This window comes from Vombatus ursinus, unplaced genomic scaffold (assembly GCF_900497805.2).
Source record: "Vombatus ursinus unplaced genomic scaffold, bare-nosed wombat genome assembly UNPS02014799.1, whole genome shotgun sequence".
In the NCBI taxonomy this organism is placed as follows: domain Eukaryota; kingdom Metazoa; phylum Chordata; class Mammalia; order Diprotodontia; family Vombatidae; genus Vombatus; species Vombatus ursinus.
This window is the reverse complement of record NW_020954577.1, coordinates 19967551-19993203: the sequence shown is the minus strand read 5'-3', so window position 1 is coordinate 19993203 and position 25653 is coordinate 19967551. Positions and strand designations below refer to the sequence as shown.

The window sequence follows — 25653 nt, the reverse complement described above, 5'->3', positions numbered from 1 at the left end:
ATTGAATTGTCATTAATGCTTCCAGTCTTTAAGGGGATTACTCTGGGATACAAAGTCAAGAGTACTGTATTCCTCCATAAATCTGATTCATTTCTTTTAAATATCTCATTTAAATCATTGATTTAAGGAACTTGAGCAGCGGTGTTCAACATTTGTGTAAGGTTAGCCAATTAAAAAGCAAAAAGAACAACAACAAAGGGGGTGAAAGGGAAAGGGAGAAACTGATGTCCTTTGATGGTTTAATATTTTCAAGATTTGTTATTACATCATCATGACCACTTTCTCCATCAATGAAGATACTAGCTATTCAATGTCCTTTCAGAGTTATGGGGCCAAGAGAACTTCTTATTTTGGAGCAAATCTGGAGGTAACACTCTTGAAAGTTAGCTAGGTAATACCCAATGGACAGATACTCAATTCAATGATTGCTCTGGACTAGAAGCTTTGGGAGTGTGGTAAAAATGGTCACTTCTTAGGTTTATCTGGAGACACAAAGTCACCTCCAAGAACTACAAGTGAACCAGAAAAAGGCTGCAGTGAAGTCACTGAATCTCTTTGCCTCAGTTTCAACTATAACATGGGAATAATGATAGCACCTACTTCACAGCATTGTTGTAAAGATCAAATGCTTTGCAAACCCTAAAACACTATATAAATGCTAGGTATAACATTTAATTTGGAGACTTTCCATAAAATTGGTTTTTCAAAATATATGAGTGTAATATTTCCCTACAAAGGGGAAGAACAGTGTGGACCCACACAAACTTCTGAAATCTGGGAGGATTTTACTCATCTCCTAAAGCAAGGAAATAGTAAATGAGCTATAACTATGTCAGGACTAAAAGGAGAGCATGAGAAAGAGGGTGAGAACACACTAAGAGGGCAGGAGGAGCATCAGTGATGAACTCAACATTTCCCATTCTCAATGGGAATCAATGGGGATACTGGAGAGGTAAGGGCTAAAGAGAAAAGCAGTAAGATATGACTGGTTTTTATTTTATTTTTTTATCTTAGGTGCTTGGGCAGGAGACTGGGGTACCGAAGAAAACTATAGATGTATTGTGGGAATTGTGGAGGAATTGGTCTCTTTTATCCCATCACCCTTATTTCATGAGGTGCTACTGTCACCCATTCCTAAGCATGGCCTTTTACTCTCTATGTGATTATATTGGATTCATCTAACCTTTCTTCTCATAAATACCTATGACTAACTCATTCCTCTGTGTTTCCTTCTGTCTGTGTGGGGTATGAGGGTGTGGGGCAGCTCTCAGATCAACATGAGGAAGAGTGTGTGATCTTTCCTTGTGTTGGGCTAGAATTCCATCCAAGGGTCCATTTAATTTCCTCCCAAGGGAAAATTCACTAAGATTCTGGAGATTTGGGTCTGCCCTCATCAGACCACAGGCCTCACATGTGGGCCACATCCTGCCACACAAAGCAGGCTACCTAAACAAAGGATCTTCTGATTTCAAGAGATCCCTACTTGTCTTCAGTGTTACTCATGGGTGGACGGAGGTAGGGAATGCATAAAGCCACTGCTAGAGAGTGAGCACTTGGAGGGCACATTTCTTGAGAGGCTTTAAGTCAGGGAATTTGGAAGAGAAGATTTCTGGAAGAAGGCTCTGAACATAGGAGATAATCAGAGGTGCAAAGAACATAATTAAATCATGTCACCATATCAACAGAGAGAAGGCATTTTAAAAAATCAGTACACAGTTCTGAGAGGCACACAAAGAATACAGTCAGGAGCTTGCACTCAATGATACTTCCAAAAATCCAAAGACACATCAGATCCAGCTGCGCCTGCAGTATATTTCCACTCTCTAGGGACGTGCCTGTCTAGAGGAGGCACAAAACAAGGATGCCCACTAGCACCTCTGTTGTCTAAATATCTATCACCATAAATGTTTGAAATTAAGAGACTCAAAAAGGAAATCTGGGAGACAAAGGATGTAAGGGAAAGGTTAAAACATCATTCTGAGCAAATTCCAGGATCATACTTTAGGATCAGTCAAAGCACTCAATAACTACAAAGAAAGAAATTAATGAATCATACAAAGTAGCAAACTAGAATCCAAAACAAAAAAAAAATCATATTCTTATGGACCAGTAACAAATGGCTAGAAGAAATGAGGGCAAAAGAAAGTAGGATCTCATTTAATGATAGTGACAAGACTCAATAAATATTGGGGTGGGGGGAGAGTTGAGTTGGTGGAGTGCCAGGAAGTAGTACAGCAATCTCCCCTTTGAAAACCTTTCTACACAGATCTCAAAAATGCAATAGACCTAATCCTGATAGAGGAATTAAGAAAAAGGCACAGTCAGTCATTTGTCTACCGGAGTTCAGCATAGAGAGATAAGCAAAGAGATCTGTGGCCACTGGGTACAGAGGTTGGGCCAAGAGTGTGTATCAGCACCCAACAAGAGGCTGCGTACACCAGAGCAAAAGGAGGTCCAGACTCATTTCTGGACAGCCCCATAGAATGATCATTAAGAAGGGGACCTGTGCACAGGGGTGGTATTTCTGGGTAGGCAAACTTCGGAGAGTAAACCTTTTAGAGAGAAAGAAAGATGCTCAGAGATGAAGTGGTTTATACTATAGGTACAGAGCAGGATCTCATTCCTGGCATCTATCCCAGCCTGCAGAGAAATAACCAATGCCTTTAGTCTGAGACCAAAAGAGAGCTAACAATTTTGCTTCTCTGAACCCAGTTTTTTAGCTGGGTGTCTGGGGCTGCGTTCAGCAGTAGTCTGCTCTTGCTCAGATCTAAGCCCAGATCAGGAACTTGCAGAGCTCAGACTGGTTGCCAGCAATCAGACATTACCCTGAATCAGGTCACTTTGGGAACACTTAAAACTTGCAGGCCCTCAGATTGACCGGGAGATCTCAAATAACGTGACATTCAATAAGCCAAGAGAGCAAAGATAGACTCGGCCCAGACTTCCCCTCCAGGAGCACCACAAAGCCCAGCCCTGACATCAAGGCCAAAGGATGGGAATCACTTCAGATTTAGGAGTGGGGTCTGGACTAACCCTGATTCTAAGGCTGGAAGAATGAGTAAATAAACAAAAAGAATCCCATAATAAAGAACTGTTATTTTGGCAGGAAAGCTCAAGACAAATCCAGAGGAAAGGGATGACAAAACTTCAGAGAAAATATAACTTGGTGCTCACTAGAATGCTCAGAAGAGATGAAGTAGAAGTTTAAAAAAAAGTTAATTTTTAATATATAGATGGAAAGAGAGGGCTTCGAGAAAAATTTGGAGATTAAATGAAAGCTATGGAAGAGCAACTAGCTAGCACAGTGGATATATACATAGAGTACTGGGCCTGGATTCAGGAAGACCTGAGTTCAAATCTGGCCTCAGACACTAGCTGTGTAACCCTGGACAAGTCATTTAACCCTGTTTGCCTCAGTTATTCATCTGTAAAAGGAGCTAGAGAAGGAATGTTGAACCACTGCAGTATCTTTGCCAAGAAAACTCCAAACTGGGTCATGAAGAGTCAAACACAACTAAAAAATGACTAAACAACAAACATATATTCGTAATTCTTTTTTGAAGTGACAAGGAATGAAAATATGAAGAGGTGCCCATATATAGTCGAGTATATGAGCAAGTTAGGTCATATAAATATGATGGCGTGGGATTACACTGAACGCTTATCAGCATAATGACCAAGCGGGCATTGTATTACAGAGGACCAGTGATGAAACATGCTACTCAACTCATGACAGGTGTGAAGGACTTAGAAAAGAGAATGAGATAAATGTTATTGTGGTCACTCTTATTCTTGTTGTTCTCATTTGACATGGCCAATGTGAAAAGTTATTTTGACTGGTTATACATGTTTGTAATGGGAAAAATAAATAAATATGAGAGAAGGGATAGCAATGTATCCATGATGACAAAATGTTCTTAAGGAAAAGTACCAAATACTTAAGAAAAAAGGTAAAGGAAGACCTAAACAATTTAAATGAAATTTCTTGCCTATACCCAGCAATATTAGACAAAATATTTTTAAAATGAATGTTTCCTGTAATGCCAATTAAAATAATGACATAATTTAGATCCGGAAAAATGTATACTGAAATTAAAATGGAAAAAAATCAAGCCAACAAGCCTCCATGTATAATGTATAAATGTTTATATGTATATGCATATATATATATATATACATATACACACACACATACAATGTCATTGACAATAACAGAAGAATTGTGGCTTCTGGACAGTGAAATAAATTTTAAAAGGATAATCATATAAAAAAACTCCATTCTTGGAAGTATGGGAGGAGAGAGTGCATAAATGAACAATCAAAAAGTATAAAATGAGTTACAAGTGAGTTTCCAGTGATGAATGAAATTTTTTTATAATAAAGATGATTAAATGTAGAATAAGGAAAATAGTCATTCAAGAAATTAAATGGGTGAAAATAAAGTGGGGAAAATTTGCTTAAATTATTTTAAAATATATACTTATACATACGTACTTTTTTATTTATTTTTCAAGTAAAATATATTTTTGATTAACTTGTCCCTCCTACTGTCTCCTCATTCAACAAATTAAGAGAAAATTCCCTCAAATATCCACGTGTTCCAGAGAAATAAGTTTTTATATCAGCCGTGTCCGAACAATGACAGGTTTTTTCTTCATATTAAGTTGATCACTTCTTGAACAGGACATGAGTGGTACGCTCCATCTTCATTAATTCTATTGTTCAGTTGTTTCCATTGTGTTCAACTCTTCATGACTCCAGCTTTTCAATTTTCTTGGCAAAGATATTGGAGTGGTTTGCCATTTCCTTCTACAGCTCATTTTACAGATGATGAAACTGAGACAAAGAGATTAAGTGATTTCTCCAGGGTCATAGAGCTAGTCCGCATCAGAGGCCAAGTTTGAACTCAGGAAAATGAGTCTTCATGACTCCAGGTCCAGCACTCTATCCACTTTGCCACCTAGCTACCCTTTCATTATTTACCATTGCATTGATCAGAGCTCTAAAGGCTTTCAATGCTATTTTTTCTACTATTTTGTCATTGTATCAATCATATAAAATGCTCTGTCAAGCACTGGATTTGGTGACAGAGAGGGACACATGGATGAGCCTCTGACCCCAGGAAACTTGTAATCTAGAGAAAGATCAGACAAAACAAAACTACAAGAACAACTCAGCAGAACTTCCCAGATTTTTTCATGCATGCATTTATTCATTAATCTATGCACTCATTTCTGGCTGATGTGTGCAAAGGAGGCTTCTCGTTGTAGAGTAAGCAGCAATTGAGCTCTAAATGGAAGGAGGGAGGAAGGGAGGGAAGGAGGAAGGAAGGAAGGAAGGAAGGAAGGAAGGAAGGAAGAAGAAAGGAAGGAAAGAAGGAAGGGAGGGAGGGAGGGAGGTAGGAAGGAACTGTGGTAAGCACTTTAAAAAAGTTATCTCATTTGATCCTCACAACAGTCTTGTGAGATAGGTGCTATTATGATCCCTATTTTACAGTTGAGGAAATTGAGGCAGACGGAAGTTACTTGACATGCCCAGAATCATATAGCTAGTATTTGTCTGAGGTCATATTTTTGAGCTCAGTCTTCCTGACTCCAGATCGGTGTGGTATCCACAATACCACCTGGCTCCCTCAAGGAGATGCAGAGTTTCAGCAGCCACTATTGAAAAAGGAAAAGTGACCTGAGGCACTGAGAACACACTGACACGGCAAACCATCAGGGAAGCACAGGCTTGTATTAGGGCAAGCGGAGCTAAGTAAGGCAAAGCACATAGTGCATGGAGAGGAGGAAGGGGAGATGAATCTAAAATGGCAAGATAAAGTCAGATAATTTAAGGCCTTCACTATTCAACTAAGGATTTTGATCATTAGGATAAACTCCCAGAAATGAAAACTATCTGCAGACTATGTAACACCAGGACAGTGGAATGTTGGTCATAGTTTTTTTCTCAAACCAGACCCACCCCCCCCAAAAAAATGCATGCACAACACACTTTAAAGTTTCATCTGCACAACTTACATTTTTCTCCATCACTTTCCAAAGTCTGGAGTATTAAGAAAATATTAAGGCCTGCCCAGATTTCTCACACATCCCAATATTCAAGGTGTAAATGTCCACATTGAAAATCAACAATCAACTCTGGCAAGCCAGTGAAAATTGGCTTCTTACTTTTGTCTCAGGATCTCCAAAAACCCAACCTTGTATATGGTGGGCATGAGAAGGGTGCAATTTGAGTGTAACTGATTTCTAGGTAAGAAATGATGAAATATATCACCAAGGAAGTGCCCAATCAAAAGAAGAAGTGGATGTGATGGGGTGATGAGACCTGGACCCCTAAAAGGAAAAGACAATGTCTTTGAAAGCAGCTCAGTTCCTGAATTTTCTCATACATTTCAGCAGCCCAGATCACTGGCTCCCTTCCAAGGCAGCTTTTGTACTGTACTCCCAGACTACTTTTATATACCAACCACTCCTTAATCTCATCTAGACCACCTAATTAGCCTACTTGATATTCCTTTCACTGTTCCACCTGGCCTACTCCTGACTACTTACCACTCCTTAATCCCACCCAGATTTTTCTTTTTTTTTTTTTTGGCAAGGCAATGGGGTTAAGTGACTTGTCCAAGGTCACACAGCTAGTAAGTGTCAAGTATCTGAGGCTGAATTTTAATGCTCTATGGGGAGGGCAGAGCCAAGATGGCAGAGTAAAATCAGTGACTTGCTTGAGCTCTCCCCCAAACCCCTCCAAATACCTACAAAAATGGTTCTAAACAAACTCTAAAGCAGCAGAGCTCACAAAAAGACAGAGTGAAACAAATTTCCAGCCAAAGACGGCCTGGTTGGTTGATTAGAAAGATAAATCTCGCCGGGCAGGGAGAGAAGCATAGTGTGGCATGGGCACTCAGGCCGCAGCGACCCTGGAGCAGGCCTCAGATGACTGAATCACAGGCAGTTGTGGCAGTTTCCAGACTTCTCAACCCATGAACGCCAACGACAACTTAGAAGGTCAGTGGGAAAAGTCTGTTTCTACAGTGGTGAGAGAGGAGTGCGGGGTCCCATCCCCACTCCCCTTGTGGCAGCTGCTTCCTGAGCTTCTGGCCCACAGACTGAGGGGTAATCAAGAGGCTGATCAGAGGGGGATTGCAGAGATCTCTCTGCTGGCACAGGATTCTCTTGCTTTGCCCATGCTTGGATCTGGGTCACAGTTCTGGGTGGCGGTCCTGGGGCCAGGAAGAGCGCTGGCGTGGTGGAGCTTGTAGTGGCTCTGGAGAAGAAAACCTCCTCACAGTTCCAAGACAGAAAAGAGTGCTCATAGACCAGAGCACAAGCCAGGAAAGGAGGAAACACCTTGCCCTTGATCATAGCACCTTGGAAGAACTGAAAATTTACAAGTCCCTAGAAGTATCTCTGAAAACAGCTGCACAAAACCCCTGAAGCTTGAGACAGTACATTCTTCACACTGGAAACATACTCCTATCTTAACAAAGAGTCTATAACTCAAGTAATTGGCTGAGATCATGAGCAAGCAGTGCAAAAAGAGTCAGACTATATTATCTTACTTTGATGACAAAGAAGATCAAAACATACAACCAGAAGAAGACAACAAAGCCAAAGCTCTTACATCCAAAGCCTCCAAGAAAAATATGAATTGGTCCCAGGCCATGGAAGAGCTCAAAAAGGATTTTAAGAAGCAACTAAGAGAAGTAGAGGAAAAACTGAGAGTAATGCTAAAGTAGACCCAAAAAAATACTGAAGAAAATAACATCTTAAAAAATAACCCAACCCAAATGGCAAAAGAGGTCCAAAAAGCCAATGAGAAGAATGCCCTAAAAAGCAAAATGAGCCAAATGGAAAAGGAAGTCCAAAAGCTTACTGAAGAAAATGCTTCCTTAAAAATTTGAATGGAGAAATTGGAAGCCAGGGACAATTTGAGAAATCAAGGCACTGTAACACTAATTCAAAGGAATGAAAAAAATAGAAAAGAATGTGAAATATCTCATTGGAAAAACAACTGAAAACTAGAAAATAGATCCAGGAGAGAGAACTTAAAAATTATTGGACTATCTGAAAACCATGATCAAAAAAAGAGCCTAGACATCATCTTTCAAGAAATTATCAAGGAAAACTGCCCAGATATTTTAGAACCAGAGGGCAAAATAAAAATTGAAAGAATCCACCAATCACCTCCTGAAAGAGATCCCCAAAGGAAAACTCCTAGGAATATTGTAGCCAAATTCCAAAATTCCCAGGTCAAGGAAAAGATATTGCAAGCAGCCAGAAGGAAACAGTTCAAGTACTGTGGAAACACAATCAGGATAACACAAGATTTAGCAGCTTCTACATTAAGGGTCCAGAGGGCATGAAGTATGATATTCTGGAGGGCAAAGGAGTTAGGATTACAACCTAGAATCACCTACCCAGCAAAACTGAGTGTAATCCTTCAGGGTAAAAAATGGTCATTCAATGAAATAGGGACTTTCAAGCATTCCTGTGGAAAAGACCAGAGCTGAATGGAAAATTTGACTTTCAAATACAAGACTCAAGTGAAACATGGAAGAGGTAAACAGAAAAGAGAAATCATAAGAGACTTATTAGGGTTGAACTGTTTGCATTCCTGCAGGAAAAGATGATATTTATAACTCATGAGTCCTTTATCAGTATTGGGGTAGTGGGAGGGAAAAAAATTATATGTATATATAGATGGATGGATGGAGGGCGCAGGGTGAGTTGAGGGTGAAGGGGTGATACCTGGAGAATGGGGTTAAGGAGTGAGAGAGGATTATACTGGGAGAAGGAGAGGGGGAGAGGTGGAATGGGGTAGGGTATGTCACATGAAGCAGACAAGAAGGGGCTTTTGCAGTGGAGGGGAAATGGGGGAAGGTGGAAGGGAATGAGTGAGTCTTATTCTCATGGGATGTGGCTTGAGGAGAGAATAACATACACAATGGGGTGTGAAGATCTGTCTTACCCTACAGGAAGGTGTGGGGGTGGGGGACAAGAGAGCAGGGGGTTGATGGAGGGGAGGGCAGATTGGGGGAGGGAAAAATCAAAGGCAGGCACTTCTGAGGAGGGACAGGGTCAAGATGGGATGAAGGGAAATGTACTTGGTTTTTGACAACAGGACTACTGTGGAGGTATGTTGCATGACTACACATCTATGGCCTGTACCGAGATGCTTGCCTGTTCAGTGAGGGTAGGTGGGCAGGGAGGAAGGGAGAAAATTTGTAACCCAAAGTTTTGAAAACATATGTTAATGATCTATCCACTGGGCCACCTAGCTGCCCTACTTTTTGTATATAAGCATCAGTCTCAACCCAATTAAGTTACAGGTTCACTAGGAACCCTGCCCTCTCCTATTGGTGTTACAATAAACTACTCCTTGACTGAAAGGTGGTTTGAGTGCATGAATTCATTTCAGGCAGATACCACCCTGTACTCTGACATTTTGCAGTTCCCAGCAACCCCAAACTGCATCAGGTAGGCAATGGAAGAAGATCAGAGATAACCATAGGAGACCCCCTCAATGATTCTAGGATCCACCAAATTCTGGAGCATCTGGAGAAAGGTCTCTCATGTGCAGAAAGAACCTTTTAAAGGAGTCTTAAAGGTCCATATGGACGAGGATGCCAGTGGGTGTGAAGGAGCACATTGGTTATTATCTGTATGATGAGATGGAGTCCAAACATCAGAGAGATCATTGATTCACTGAAATAATGATACAAAAGCATAGGGTGTATTGGGAAGAGAAAATTCAGTCAGTGAAGAAAATTAGGAAGGATTGTAGTATTCAGTACAGGTCAGAAGTAAGGAGGGTGTAAATTAGTGTTGTCATAAGGGGCTTACCCTGAGAGGCTGCCTAGCATAGTGGATCATATGATGCACTTGGAGTCAAGAAGTACTGGGTTTGAGTCCCGCCTCTGACACTATTTTTGTGACCCTGAGCAAGTCACTTAAACTGCCTTAGCCCCAATTTCCCCATTACTAAAGGGGGAAAAATCATCTTTGTATCATCTCCTTCACAAGGTGAGAATGAGACTTAAGTGAGATGAAGACATAAAGGGCTTTGCAAATTCAGAAGTGCCGGAGAATCATCCACTCATTATGCTGAAAAGCTTTTCTTGGTGTTGGCCAGGAACCTCCTGACTTCCTCAGTGATCCTCAAACTTCCCTGGTTGTTTCTATGCTCTGCTGCCCGTGACGTTGAGCGTGTCCCTGTGAGTGAAACTTAGTTGGAAAATGAAACTGCAGTAACCTTATTAAAGATGACTAAGTGCCAGACATTGAGGGCTCAAAGCTAGAAGAAATACCTATGGGGAGTGGGGCTGGTACCCCAAATCTCCTTTGATCTTCACAACAACCCTTTGAGGGAGGTGTCATTGCTATACTCATTGTATAGAAGAAGAAAAAGACTGGGACAAGTTAAGTGAATTTCCCATCATACCTCTGTGTTTGTGGATAGATTCAAACCCAGCTCTCTTCCTACTGGGTGGTGCAATTCCAGGGTTCTTCCTGTTATGGCATGTGACCACCCAATTAAATGGTTGTCATTATAGGCACCGTAAGGACAATAGTATAATGATAGTTTTATGCTTGTTTGTCTTTATACACAACAAGTTGATGGTTAAGAAAAACTCTTGACTGAATTGAAGAGACATGAAGTCAATGTGTCATTATAATAGGGACGATTGATATAAATTGGGGGGGGAGACAGAGACAGAAAGAAACTCTGAAGACTCAAATCAGTTTGGTTTGAACATCATGAAATTGGAATAAGTCACATCACTAATTTCTCTAAATAGGTGTTTTAGGGGAGCATGGTATTTACCCTTTATAAAATTATTTTAGAAGTTGCAAACATACTGGAAACATGTATTTCATACTACTTTACACGCACACATGGGTCTAACATCCCTGAGTTGATCATCATGTATATATGGGTACAAATCATCAAGAATCCAGTAAGTTTTTAGTATGGGCCAAGCACTATTTACCTACTACAAAGAAAAATTGATCAAACTAAGGTCAAATTCCTCCCCTCCCCGTGGGAAAAGCAATATCAATAACAACTTTTTCATAGACTATATAATTAATCAGATCCTCTGGATCAAGTGGAATCAGCATACACCTATCTGTTTAACAGTGTGCTAATCAGTTGAGAATGTAACTGCAAAAAGGTACTGCCATGACTACACATCTATAACCTGTACTGAGATGCTTGCCTTTTCAATTACGGTGGGTGGGGAGGGAGGAAGGAAGAAAATTTGTAACCCAAAGTTTTAAAAACACATGTTAAAATTAAAAAAAAAAGACATAGTATGTGCTTAATAAATGCTTGTTGAATGATTTATATCCAAAAAAAAATGTACTGCCAATACCAAATCCTGTGGAGGCCTCACATAGTTACAGTCATGACCATGGCTACTGCTGTTTGCTGATGTGTCTGCATTCTTCAGAGTGTCAATTCATGTTTTGTTCTACAAGCTTGATGGGTGGTGAGGAGGAAACATCAAGTGAATTCTGCCAAATGTGAAGCCTTTCTTTTGGAAAGCCCCAAGGCTAAGGCAGGAAGAGCAGTGGACTCATGGCATCACCAGATTCAAAGGTTGGAAGGGACCTCAGCAGTCACCACCGTAACCCAAACACTACAGTAAAGGAATCCCCGATGTGAACAACACCATAGAGCTGCTTAGCCTTTGTTTGGACAGCACCAAGGTTCACCAGCCGGCTCCACTCTTTAAAGAGCTTTCTTCCTGACATCAAATTTTAATTTTCCTATTTACAACTTCCACCCATTGCTTCCTCTATTTTTTTTTCTAGAAATGGCTTTTCATTTGCAGATTCCACCACAAAACTTCCTTTGCTTCATAATTTTGAGAGGAGATTAATAACATAAAATAAGAAAAACCACACAAACAACAGAACACAACGTCAACAAAAGAGGGAACCTAAAGAGTTTCTCTTTTTTTCCCTTTTTTGTATGTAAAATCATGAAAAACATTTCCATATTAGTCATATTATAAAAATAAAGTGAGAAAATTATACTTAATTTTGCACTCAGAGTTCATCAGTTTTCTCCCTGTAGGTGGATAGTATTTTTTTCATCATGAGTCCTTTGGAATTGTCTTGGATCACTGTATTGATCAGAGTAGCCAAGTCTTTCATAGTTGACTATCATTACAACATTGCTGTTACTGTGCAAAAACCATCTCCTAGTTCTTTCACTTTGCGTCAATTCATAAAAGTCTTGCCAGGTTTGTTTTTGTTTGGTTTTGTTTTCTGAAACCACTCACCTTATCATTTCTTAAAGCACAATAGCAATCCATCAAAATCATGTACTTCAACTTGTTCAGCCATTCCCCAATTGATGAGCATCTCCTTGATTTCCAATTCTTTGTTACTACAGAAACAGCTGCTATATTTTTGTACTCGTAGGTCCTTTTCATTTTTCTTTGTTCTCTTTGAGATACAGACCCAGTAGTAGTATTGTTGGGTCAAATAGTATTCACGGTTTTATAGCCCTTTGGACCTAGTTCCAAATTGTTCACCAGAATGGTTAGATCAGTTGACAACTCCATCAACAATTTATTAGTGTACCTATTTTCCCTCCTCCCCTCTAGCCCTTGTCATTTGTGGTAGATGTGAAGTGGTATCTCAGAGTTGTTTTAATTTGCATTTCTTTAATCAATAGTAATTTAAAGTATTTTTTCATATTAATATTGATAACTTTAATTTCTTCTGTTCTTATCCTTTGGCAATTTATCAATTGGGGAATGGCTCTTCTTTTTTTGTGAATTTTACTCAGTTCCCAAATATTTCAGAAATGACACTTTTATCAAAGAAACTTGAAGGAAAAAAAAAAACTTTAATGCTATTTTTGTCTATGATATCTTTTAAAAAGTAGTTTCCCTTATTATATTTTTAATTAGATCAACTTTTGCTTTTGTTTTTCCTGAGATCATGAGTGCTACCCCTGCGTTTTTTTTTTTTACTTCTGCTGAAGCATAATAGATTCTGCTCCAAATCTTTATTTTAAGTCTATGTATGTATCTTTCTGTTTCAAATGTGTCTCTTGTAAACATTTTGTTGCATTCTGGTTTCTAATCTACTCTGCTATCTGCTTCCATTTCATGGTGAGTTCATCCCATTTCCATGCAGTTATGATTATTGTATATTTCTATTTTATTCTCTCTCTCTCTCTCTCTCTCTCTCTCTCTCTCTCTCTCTCTCTCTCTCTCTCACACACACACACACACACACACACACACACACACACACACATCCCTCCTCCTCAAAAATCTGTTTTGCTTCTGACTATTGTTTTCCTTGATCTGCCCTCCCTTTTTTCATTGCCTCCAGTTCATATCCCTTATCCACTTTGTATCCCATTTCCTTATTGGGTGAGATAGTGAGATAGATGTCTATACCCAATTGAATGAGTGAGTGAGTGTGTGTGTGTATGTGTGTGTGTGTGTGTGTGTGTGTGTGTGTGTGTATTCTTCCCTCTTTGAACCAGTTCTGAAGGAGTGAGGTTTAATCATTGCCTTCCACCCACCTCATTTATCCCTCCACTATATATTTATGGAAATCATTCCAACATTAATGTAGACCACTAACTTTGGATCTAAGATATATGGGCAGTTTTGTTTTAACATTTCTTGGAATATGATGTTTAGCTCTTTTTTTTAATCACAATTTCCAGGTATTCCAATAATTTTTAAATTGTTTCTACTTAAACTATTTTCCAGGTCAGTTGATTTTCTGATAAGATATTTCACATTTTCTTCTTTTTTTTATTATTTTGACTTTGTTTTATTATTTCTTGATGTCTCATTGTATCATTAGCTTCCACATGTAAAATTTTAATTTTTAAAGAATTATTTTCAAACTCCAGGAATGTGGAGACAAAATGGTAAAGAAGAGGCAGGTAATCCCCTATGCTCTCCTCAAAACCCCTCCAAACACCTTTAAAAAATGCCTCAAAAAAAAATCTCTAGAGTTGTCAAAACCCACAAAAGGACAGAGTGAAACAATTTTCCAGCCCAAAACAACTTAGAAGGTCAGTGGGAAAGGTCTGTTGCACCAGAATGAGAGTCCAACTCAGTCCAAAACAGGTCACACCACCCTCAGTAGACCTTGGGGGGTGACTGAATTAGTGGTGACAGTGAGGGTTACCTAAGCAGAACCAAGAGAACATTGTATACAGTAACAGAAATATTGTTTAAGAACAAGTGGCTAAGTCATTTCAACTATTATAAATACAAATGAACTACAAAGGACATATGAAGGAAGACCCAATCTACATCCAAAGAAAGAACTGATAAATACAAGTATGTATAAAATAATTTTATATGTGTGTGTGTGTGTGTGTGTGTGTGTTCTAATGGTAGCCATCATCTCTGGGGAAGGAGGGAAGAAAAAAAGAAATTTATTTGATAATTTTATTATATATTTAAAAGGAATATCAAATTGTACATAATAGATTTGCAGTTTCATGTACAAACATCTTTTTTTATTATACTATGTTATGGAAGTGTTTATTTTATTCCATAAATTAAAGATAAAATAAATAAAAATTAGAAAAGAAAAAAGAGTGCTTGTGACTATTCACAGACCAGATCACAGAACAAGAGAGTAGTAAAAATGTCTTTCCTTTGATCACACCACTTTGGAAGAAGAGAAATCTTACAGGCCTCCAGAATTACTTCTAAAAACAAATGCACAAAAAATTTGAATATTGGAATGTTGCCCACCCCATTCTGGAAGCAGAACCTCACATTAGCATAGAGTTAAAATAAAGAAATAGTCTGGAAAAACTAGCAAGCAGCAGAAAAAAGATCCTGACTATAGAATGTTATTATGGTGATAAGGAAGATCAAAACACAAACTGATGAGAAGAAAAAAGTCAAAATTCCTACATCCAAAGCCTCAAAGAAAATTATGAATTGTCTTCACTGCAAGAAGAACTCAAAAAGGATTTTTTAAATCAAGTAAGAGAGATAGAGGGAAAAAAATTGGAAGAGAAATGAGAATGATGCAAGAAAATCATGAAGAAAGAGTCAGCAGCTTGGTAACGGAGGCACAAAAAATAGTAAAAAAGCAGAACCCTAAAAAATAGAATAAGCCAAATGACAAAAGAGGCATAAAATTTCAATGGATAGAAAAATGCCTTGAAAATCAGAATTGGCCAAATGGAAAAAAGATACGCGGAAATTCACTAAAATGAAAAACTCCTTAAAAAGCAGAATTGGTAAATGGAAAATGGGGCAAAAAAAATTCACTGATGAACACATCTCCTTAAAAAGTAGAATTGGTCAAATACAAAAGGAAGTTCAAAAGTTTACTGAAGAAAACAATTTCTTAAAAATTAGAATTGGGAAAGTGGAACCTAATGACTTTATAAGACATCAAGAAACAATAAAACCAAATTAATAGAATAAAATAAAAATAGAAGAAAATGTGAAATATCTCATTGGAAAAACAAATTACCTGAAAAATAGATATAGGAAAGATAATTTAAGAATTATTGGATTACTTGAAACCCATGATCAAAAAAAAGAGCCCAGACATCAAGAAATTATTAAGGAAAACTGTCCTGATATTCTAGAACCAGAGGGTAAAATAGAAACTGAAAGTATCCACCAATCACCTGCTGAAAGAGATATCCAAATGAAAACGCATAGGAATATCATAGTCAAATTCCAGAGCTCCCAGATCAAGGAGTAGATATTTCAAGCAGCCAAAAAGAAACAATTCAAATATCATGAAGCCATAGTCAGGGTAACATTATATTTAGTGATGTCTACATTGAAGATCAGAAGGTTTGAATTATGATGTTCCAAAAGGAAAAAAAAAGTTAAGATTATAATCAAGAATCACCTACTCAACAAAACTGAATAAATCCTTCAGGGGAAAAATGTATATTCAATAAATAGAAGACTTTCAAGCATTGATGATGAAAAGACCAGAACTGAATAGAAATTTGATTTTCAAATATTAGAATTAAGAGAAGCATAAAAAGATAAACAGGAAAAAGAAATCAAAGGGAATTCAATAAGGTTGAACTGTTTATATTCCTACATGGGAAATGACACTTGTAACTCCTAAAAACTTTCTAATTATTATAGTAGCTATAAAGAGTAGACAGAAGGCATGAGTATGAGTTGAATATGAAGGGATGACTTTCTAAAAATAAATAAATAAATACAAATTAAAGGGTGAGAGGGAAGAATGCATGAGGAGAAAGGTGGGGGAAAGGTAGAGTGGAGTAAATTATTTGACATAAAAGAGAAACAAAAGAGATTTTACAGTGGAGGGGAAGATGAGGGAAGTGGGCCAGCAGAGTACATGAACCTTACTCTCATCAGAATTGGCTCAAAAAGGGAATACCATGCACACTCAGTTGGGTGCAGAAATCTCTCTCATACTACAGGAAAGAAGGAATGGAAGAGGATAAGAAAAGAAAGGGCACTGAAATAAGGGAAGAGGGAAATAAGGGAGGTAAAAGTCATAAGGAAAACACTTTTGAGAATGGAAAGGGTAAAAGGAGGGTGTAGGATAAACAAGAGGAAAATTGTATGTAGGGAAATATATAATTAGTGATCATTACTGTGAAAAAAAAGCACAGCAAGTTTCTCTGATAAAGACCTCATTTCTCAAATATAGAGAGAACTGAGTCAAGTGTATAGAAATAAGAACCATTCATAAATTTATAAATTATCAAAAGATATTAACAGTTTTCAAATGAAATAATCAAAGTTATGTATAGGCACATGAAAAATAGCTCTAAATCACTATTGATTAGAGAAATACAAATTAAAACAACTCCGAGCTACCACCCCACACCTATAAGATTGGTGAATATGACAGAAAAGGAAAATAAATGTTACAGGAGATAAGGCAAAATTAAGACACCAAAGCACTGTTGATGAGTTGTATACTGATTCAACCATTCTGGAGAATAATTTAGAGCTATGCCCAAAGGGCTATAAAACCAAGTATACCCTCTGACCAAATAATATCACTACTAGGTCTGTACTCCAAAGAGATAAAAAATAAAAAGGAGAAAAAAGCCTATATGTACAAAAATAGTTATAGAAGCTCTTTTAATGGTGGCAAAGAATTGAAAATTGAGGTAATGTACATCAGTTGGGAAATGGCTAAACAAGTTGTTATATATGATTGTGATGGAGTACTATTATTCTATAAGAAATGGCAGGCAAGATGTTTTAAGAAAAGTCTGGAAAGAGTTACACAAACTGATGCAATTTTAAATGAGCAGAACCAGGGGAACATTGTACATAGTAACAACAATATTGTATGATGATCAACTGTGAATAGTTTAGCTATTCTCAGAAATAAAATGATCCAAGATAATTCTGAAGGACTTATGATGAAAAATGCTATCCATCTCCAGAGAAAGAAATGATGAAGCCTCAATGCAGATCAAAGCATATTTTTTTCTCTATTTTTCTTGGGATTTTTTTGTCTCTTTTCTTTTATAGTATGACTTACATAGAAATATGTTTTCCATGATTATACATGTATAACCTATGCCAAATTTTTGCTTGCCTTCTCAATAAGAGGTGGGGAGGGAGGGAGATAATTTAGAATTCAAAATTTGAAAAAAAAAGAATTTTAGAATTGTTTTTACATGTAATTGGGGAAAAATAAAATATTAAAATCTTTAAGTAACTCAATACAACAAATAAGCAAGAAAAAAATTCTTCAGTGAATTTTTGTCCCTCTTTTTCCATTTGACTAATTTTGTCCTTTAAGGTATTTTCTTCAGTATTTTTGTGCCTCTTTCACTAAGGTACTAATTTTCTTTTCATAATTTTCTTCCATCACTCAGTTCTTCTCTCAGTTTTTCCTCTACCACTCTTATCTTTTTAGCTTTTCCAGGAACTCTTCTGGGGTTGGGTCCAATTAGTTTTTTTTTTCCTTTGAAGCTTTTGTTGTAGGTATTTTCATATTGCTGTTTTCTTCTGAGTTTATGTCTTGGTCGTCTCTACTACAGTAGTAGATTTTTATGGTCAGTTTTGTTGTTGTTTGCTCATTTCCCCAGCCTATTTCTTGACTTTGAAATTTATGTTAAAGTTGGATTCTGTATACCTATGGTTGGGAAAGCATTGTCCCAAGTCTTAGGCTTTTTTTTATTCTGCTGTTTTCAGATGTAGTTCTGGGGGTCTGCAAGTTTTGGGTGCTTCCAAGTTTTGGGTGGTATAACCCTGAGAGAGGTATAATCACCATCTCCTAGTCTTCAATCTGGTCTTTACCCCCCAAAAAATGCCTTCTGGTCCCTTTCGCCACAAGCTCTAGTGCTCTCTTTGATTTGGAACTGCAACCAAGGCCTCTGGGGAACTGTGACCCAGAAATACATATTGGCAATGGAGTTTCAATCAGTGCCAGTTATACCCAGTGCCAACAAAGAATTCCCTGTAATCTCTTTCAGACCAGTTGTCCAATCCCCTTACAACTTCTGGAATGTGAGCTATAAATATGCTACCACTGCTGGGGCTGCCTCCTGCGTATGGACAGGCTTCCATTCCAGTGTTACAAACTTCTCCTTATGACCACCTAAGTTTTCTTAGGCCAGAAAAAAAATGCTTCACCATGACTTTTTGTTGTCTTTGCCAGTCCAAAATTTTATCTGAGGTATTATTTTAAAGTTGTTTGCAGGGGGATGTTGAACAACTTCAGCCATTTTGCCTCTGATCTACCATCTTGGTCTGCATACTGTTAATAAGCATGTGGAAAGATTGCTCCAAATAAGTAACAATGAGAAGGACAAATTCAAACAGCTCTCAGGTTTTTCTTTATGCCAAACAACTGGCAAAGATGATCAGAAGGAAAGAATTAGTGTTGGAGGAGTTGTTGGAAGACAAACACACTAATACATGGTTGGTAAAAGGGTCTCTCTTCCTTTTTTGAAGTCCTATATTACCCATCTTGTTTTCTACCATCTTTCATATATAATTTAATGAATTCTGTATGTATTAATATTGGTTTCAGTAAATAACTCCTAATTTTCCTATTTTAATTATTATTATTTCCCTTTGCATCTTCAAAATTTCATTCTTAAGAATTCCTGGTCCCTCCTGGACGAACTTTTCCTGTAGATTTTTTTTTGTATCTTTTCTAGTCGTCTTCGGACCCATTAAAATCTATTTTCCCCAAATTTATAGGACACGTCAAAATATTTCCATATTTTCTCTCCCTTGTCACAAACTTTAGAAGGAAACAGTAACTTCAAAATTTTCATAATTTCCACCTCAGCAATCAGTTCCGTCCTGTTAGTGAAAGTCATATCTATAGTAAAATTACCCCTTGCTGTTATTGGCATCTCTTGAAGAATGAAATTGTCATTGAGGCAAGTCAAGCAATTGAGAAATACAAACAGAGAGAGAGATGGAGAGGAAAGGAAAGGAGAGGAGAGGAGAGGAAGGAGGAGAGGGAGAGAGAAAGAGAGAGAGAGAGAGAGAGAGAGAATTAACAAAGCATACTTAAGTAGATGTCTCAGTAATTCCAGTCTTCCATCACTCTGATATCATTTCACTATAACAGATATATGTTCCATTTTCTGCCAGTCTTCCATCACTCTGATATCATTTCACTATAACAGACATATGCTCCATTTTCTGAACTAGTACTTTCTTTGTTCCTTATAACCAGGAGCTTCATAGTTTACTCTAATAACAAAACCACCAGTTTCTCCCTCCACAGATCTTCATCCATATACTGTCTCCAATGTGCCCTCTTTTTGTGTTTTAGATATTTCCTTGTAGTGTATCGTACTGCCCACAACTGCTCCCCTTTATCCAGTCTGTGGATTTTCACTAAGGCATGCCTTTTTGGAACCACATTCCCTTCTCCTAGGCCTCATATCACCCAATCTTAATGATTCATATGAAGTTGGATTTACTTCTATTATGTTAGGACTACTAATTCTCCCTCCTTTTCATATGAATTTTGTGAATTTGTTTGTATATATTCAAGGCTGGGTTTTACTAATGATATCACCCATGGATTTTGTCTCTTGTCTACTGTTTGTTTCAACTCTTGTCCCACTTTCATCATTGCTGGCTAAATGGGAGTCAAGTATATTCTCCCATTCTTTATAAAATGGCCTTTAGGGTTTTGCCCAAGACTTCAAAAACTTACCAATTTATTTGAGGTTCCTGCTAACATTGTCATTGGAGCCCACAGGAATCATTAGAGGTGGGCAGTAGGCATCTACTTTAATGACTGTGTTAAGGTTTTCTGCTAAGTCATAGAAATGTGCTAGGGAAAACAACAGCTATTTCTGTTGCTGTTCTCATCTCAACAATAACATACTTGGCACCAGTAACAAGGAGTCTTCAGCCTCTACTTCTCTGTGATCCTACCTGGATGGTCTTTTTCCCAACATTACTGAGGCTTTTTATCATTCCTTGAAGGACAAATAACTGCTGCCTCCTCAGAGCAACCAATTTTTCCTCCTCAGGAGGAGCCTCAAATTATAGATATAAAAGTTTTAAAATATATAAATAATTTCAAATGTCACATATGTACATATACACATGTAAATGTATACATGTATGTGCATATACATGTGTGTATGCATACATACAGTTTAAGAGCTCCAACAATTCTGATGTCATTTTCCTTCCCTTCCTCTTCTGGCTTACAGTCATTCATTATGCAAGTTCCTTCCAAGGATCAGGTTTTATCTTTTCCACTTGGGTCATCTATGTATTTATGTACGCACATATGTTTGTATATGCATGTATATGTATGTTTGTATGTGAGCATTTTTTTCATGTACTCTTTGAAATTTTTCTCCAATCCATTTGATTCTCCAGAAGAGGAAGATGATTTCAGGTAGGCAGTTGTAAAGACAGACCATTTAAATTGGGATTATAGAATCTCAGTTAAAACAGACATAAAACCCGCTAGTTTAATCCACACCACTTCTCGTCATGGGGCAGGATATCCAACCTTTGGTGAAAGGCTTCCAATGAGGAGGAATTCAACATTTCTCAAAGAAATGAGAGCTCTAATTGTTGGGAAGGTTGCTTCCACCCCCACTTTTTCTATGTAGCCTAATCAATTCTTTGCAATTCCTATTCATTGCTCTGGACACAGTCCCCTGGGACCCAAGAGAAAACTTCTAATCCCTCCTCTAATGTTGAATCCATGCCTTTAAAGTACTAGAACTCAATAAGGATGCAGAAAGAGAGCACATGGTTGCCCTAGAGAAATCATGGTGAGAAATAATCCATTTCCTCCCTTATGGAATCATGTGAGTATATATTAGTTAGTCAACAGTATTTACTAAGCACTAACCATGGACCAGGCACTGTGTTAAGCTCTGATTAATTATCTTGAGGTTAAATGAATGAGTAAAGAAGACAAAATAATAGGATTTTAGAGGTGAAGAGAGTAGAGAAACAGGATAGAGCATATGACATTCTTAATCCAAGTATTTGGAGAAAATTACATGAGAAGATGGATCCCCATAAAAGGCTACATCTACATTTAAGAATGTAGATGCAAAAAAAAAAATCAATTCAATTCAATAAGTACTTACTAAGTGACAGGGACTGGGCCTATTATTTTATTGCTGTTGGGAACCCCTATGTGAGGAACAGCGTCTTGCTATTAATGTACTTTCTCTTAAGTTTATAGTCCCACAGAGCTCCCTGGAGAACTAAAAGGTTAAGTGACTTGTCCAGGGCCACATTGCCAATGTGCATCAGAGGCAAAAATGGAACCGTGTTTTTCAGGCTTTGACGCCGGCTCTCTATCCACTATGCTACACTGTCCCTGAAGATGTTCGGCCATTCTGAGTGAAACACTAAATTAAATATTCCTCAGTATTCTCGGTAGAGTCATCCTCTAAATCATACCTTCTCTACTTGAGTGTACCCCAGAGTTTAGCCCTAGCCTTCTGCCTCTCCATTCTCTCACTGAGCTCCTTAGCTCCCATGGATTCAATTAATATCTTGATACAAATAACTCTGAAGCCAGGGACTATCTCCCATTTTTCATTGTATCCCCATGACCTAGCATAGTGCCCGGCACATAGAAGATGCTTCATAAATATTTGTTGATTGCCTGGTTCTTGAAACAGTCCTTCTCAAAACATGTTATAATTTATTCAAATGGAGAAATATAAGTTACAAAAAGTGAAGGATGACAAGCTAATTCCAGCAAGGACAAAGCACTTGGACAACTGGGATGGTGAGATCATGAAAGACTTCAAGGAGAAGGTCACAATATCAAAACTGGAGAGGAAATTGAGACCTGAGCAAGTTGAGTAAGGCCAAGGTCCCACTGATAACAAAAGTCAAAGATAGGACTCAGGGACTGTCATCTGACCCCAAGATAGTGCTGGCTTTCCTTAAGTACATTCATCTGGGTCAAGCCTTAAAGCAAGACAAGGGATCTGAGAGGTGGAGTTTGGATGAAGCACATTTCTACAGTTGAGGAATGGTCTGGGAAAATGCAAGGAGGAAAAAGTGGCAACGTTGATTTGGGAATATTTAGGCATTCAAAATGGGGGTGAAGTCTATGAAATTAATATGACCTAAGACTAGAAAAATAGATTGGAACCATACTGGAATGAGCCTTGAATGCTGGGTTTAACTCATTTTTCCCACATTTGTTTTTATCCTGGAAGAAAATGAAAGCCATTGAAGTTTGTTTTTTATGTTTTGAGAATGTTATTTTGGTAATTGGTTGGGGGATGAATTGGAAAAGTGAAAAACTGAAAGCAGGAAGGGCAACAGAGTAAATTATAGTCATCCAGTCAGGGGAGAGGAGGGCCTGAGCTAGGTTAGTAGCTATGTCGCCACAAAGATCAGGACAATAAGAACAGGAAGGTTTCCCCCACACACCACCAGAAAGTGAAAACTGGTGCAGTATTTTCACGTTTTCTACTTTTTTTTGCTTAACGAATGTTAAAATTACCAAATGCTTTTAATATGATTTCCAATATCCTGGGGCTTCCTATGCTGACTATATTGGTCTAGCAAGCTTAACCCTAGATAGCCACGTTTCTGTGATCAGTATTTTAGTTAATTATGTCCTCTATTACACAATAAGGCAGAGGCTGGCAGTTATTACGGGTAAGAATGGATTTTATCTTGAGGTTTCTCTATTTTATAACACAATAACCCAACAAGGGTGAGGAATTCTCCCTATGAGCCACATGAATCACTGGAGGCTGTACTGCTGTTCAACATCTTTAATAAGCATGGAGGTTCAATTGATGGAGAAATTCATGGTGAGACCCAGATCATGCCATTAATTGTTACAGAAGTCAAGAAACCCTTGAGCATTGACTGGTTTATCTTCAACAAATGGCAGTGTCTCATTTGTTCTGGAAGGGGAAAGGAGAAACCTTCAGAGGAATGAAACAGACTCTGCACAGGAAGTGATGGAGCATGCAAAGAACAGGCCCCCTGACTGCCAGTGGCAGCTTTGAGGCAGAGTCCAAGAGACTCAGCCCAGAAACCCAAGCATGGCTGCTTAGATAAGGGACCCTCAAGATCATGGCCCTGATTCCTTCTATTGGCCCAAGATTGCCATGCCTACCCATACCCTTTTGAATTGGTAGTGTCTCAAAGCTTAAAGGAAAAGTCTCCATGAAACCCTCCCTGATTTGTATATCATACAATATAACTATTACTTAGACCTTTATGCATTTTATTTTGTACCATAATGTTCTATTATAGTGCCTTATTCCCCCATAACAATAAGGGGGAATGCTGTGTTGCTCCCATGTCACATATAGTACCTAACCTCCTCTGTGACCTCTATTTTTCCTTGCCCCCACCCCTAGACCACCACCTCCAAATGATTTCCCAGAGCTTACTTTGGTTTGTATCAGCCTTTAGACCACAGCTTCCTCATGATCCTGGGTGACTGAGGTAAACAAAGACTTTCAAATACACATCCAGAGTACCTGTATCATTTGCCTTTGGTCAAATAATTTAAGACAGGAAAATTAAGAAGATAGTTCTTTGGTGATTTGGTTTGGTATTTGAGGATCTCCTCGGCTTCCATTTGTGATTTTCTGATTGGACTTTCATTCAAAAAAGTCAACTTCATGAGCACACATTGGGAAGGGGTGTCTAGTCAGAACCATAGCAGAGAAATACCTGAGGGGCTTAGTGCATTTCAAGCTGAGCATAAGTCAGCAGTATATGTCAGTTAAGCATGTGAATTCAGTACTAGGCTGGGTTAACTAAGAAGCCCGGAATCAGAGGCTAGAAAGGTAATCAAATGGCTCCTGTCTGTCCTGTTCACTCAGAGGATTATGATCTATCATACCCTCTTCAGTCTAGGAATGGCACTGAAAAGCTGGGAAACCCGTAGAGTTGGATGGGTAAAGAGATTTGAGTTCATTCCATGAATTCCTTCCTTCCACTTAAGGCATTTAGTACTTTGATCCTAGAGAAAACTGAGAGGACACATGATGGTCATCTGCAAATGTCTGAAGGACGTCACATACAGAAGGGATTATGCTTGGGCTGTCTGGCTTTAGAACATAAAGCTTAGAGTAATATGTTGACTCTGCAGATAGACTGCTTCTAATTTCCCAGCAGAATGAACTGTCTAACACTCAGATATGACAGTAGAATGGATGGGCTCCACAAGGCTTGGGCATCCTTTCCTCAAGGTCTTGCAGCCCAGAGGAGATGAGCACTTGTCACAGAAGTTGGAGAGGTAGCTACAGCTTCGAAGGGGGAAGGCTGCTCAACTTCCTTTCAACCCTAAGACTTCAGCATTCCTTGCATTACCAGGGTTGTGCCCGCCTCTTTAATGTGGTGTTAATGCTCAATCGGCTAGCTAGTCAAAAACTGTAATATTGCCACTTAGTTAACATTTTGTTCAGGAGCAAGGACTACCAAGTTATCCTTTATTACTTTCCCATTTTAACTAAGAATCTAAGACTCATTATGTCAGTAGTGAGGGTGGAGATTTGCTTCTCTGATTGAGCCAAAAGGGACCTTTAATTGAGTTCTTTGGATGAACAAAAATCGGCCACACTCTCGTAGAGTTTTAAATAGCTAGATCCAGTAGAGTGTGGCATAGTAGACAATTCAAGAGTTGAAGAGAGAATCAGCAGTCAGGGAAGCATCCAGCCCTTCACCTCGGGTAGAGCTGGGTAAAAGGAGGGATATCTTTTTCTCCCCTGCTCCATCCACACGTAAATCATGGAATCTAGGAATGAAGAAACTTACAAAAGACACCTGTATCAGCAGTTCAAGAATTTATCAGGATGATATAATTTGAGGAACAGTTGAAGGAACAGGGTATATACATGCCATACTGACACAGATATGGAGAGGTAGTCACTTAACACTCCAAGTAGCTCCAAGGAGCAGAGCCTCTGGCAGCAGAGAAGAGAGCAAGCTGTGACCTCCCAGGAGCTATTGTGTCCTATAATAAGGAGGCCCTGGAAGTCCAGTTGAGCAACTCATTGTGCAGAGTCACTTTGCCCAGAGGGAGCTTTGTGAGCATCTCGCAGGGGAGGAAATGACCACAAAGTAGCGACATGGCGGGAGTGAATACCTTTGGCCACATGCATTCTTTATATGCATACCTTACAACCATGGCTTTCTAAATATAAGCCCACTCTTTCTACAGAGGACCTGTGTATTTA

General features: G+C 38.5%; 1 pseudogene; it reads left to right on the top strand.

Annotated features, from left to right (window-relative positions):
• Positions 1-25653, top strand: part of LOC114050315 — a 51327-nt pseudogene that overhangs the window by 6458 nt on the left and 19216 nt on the right.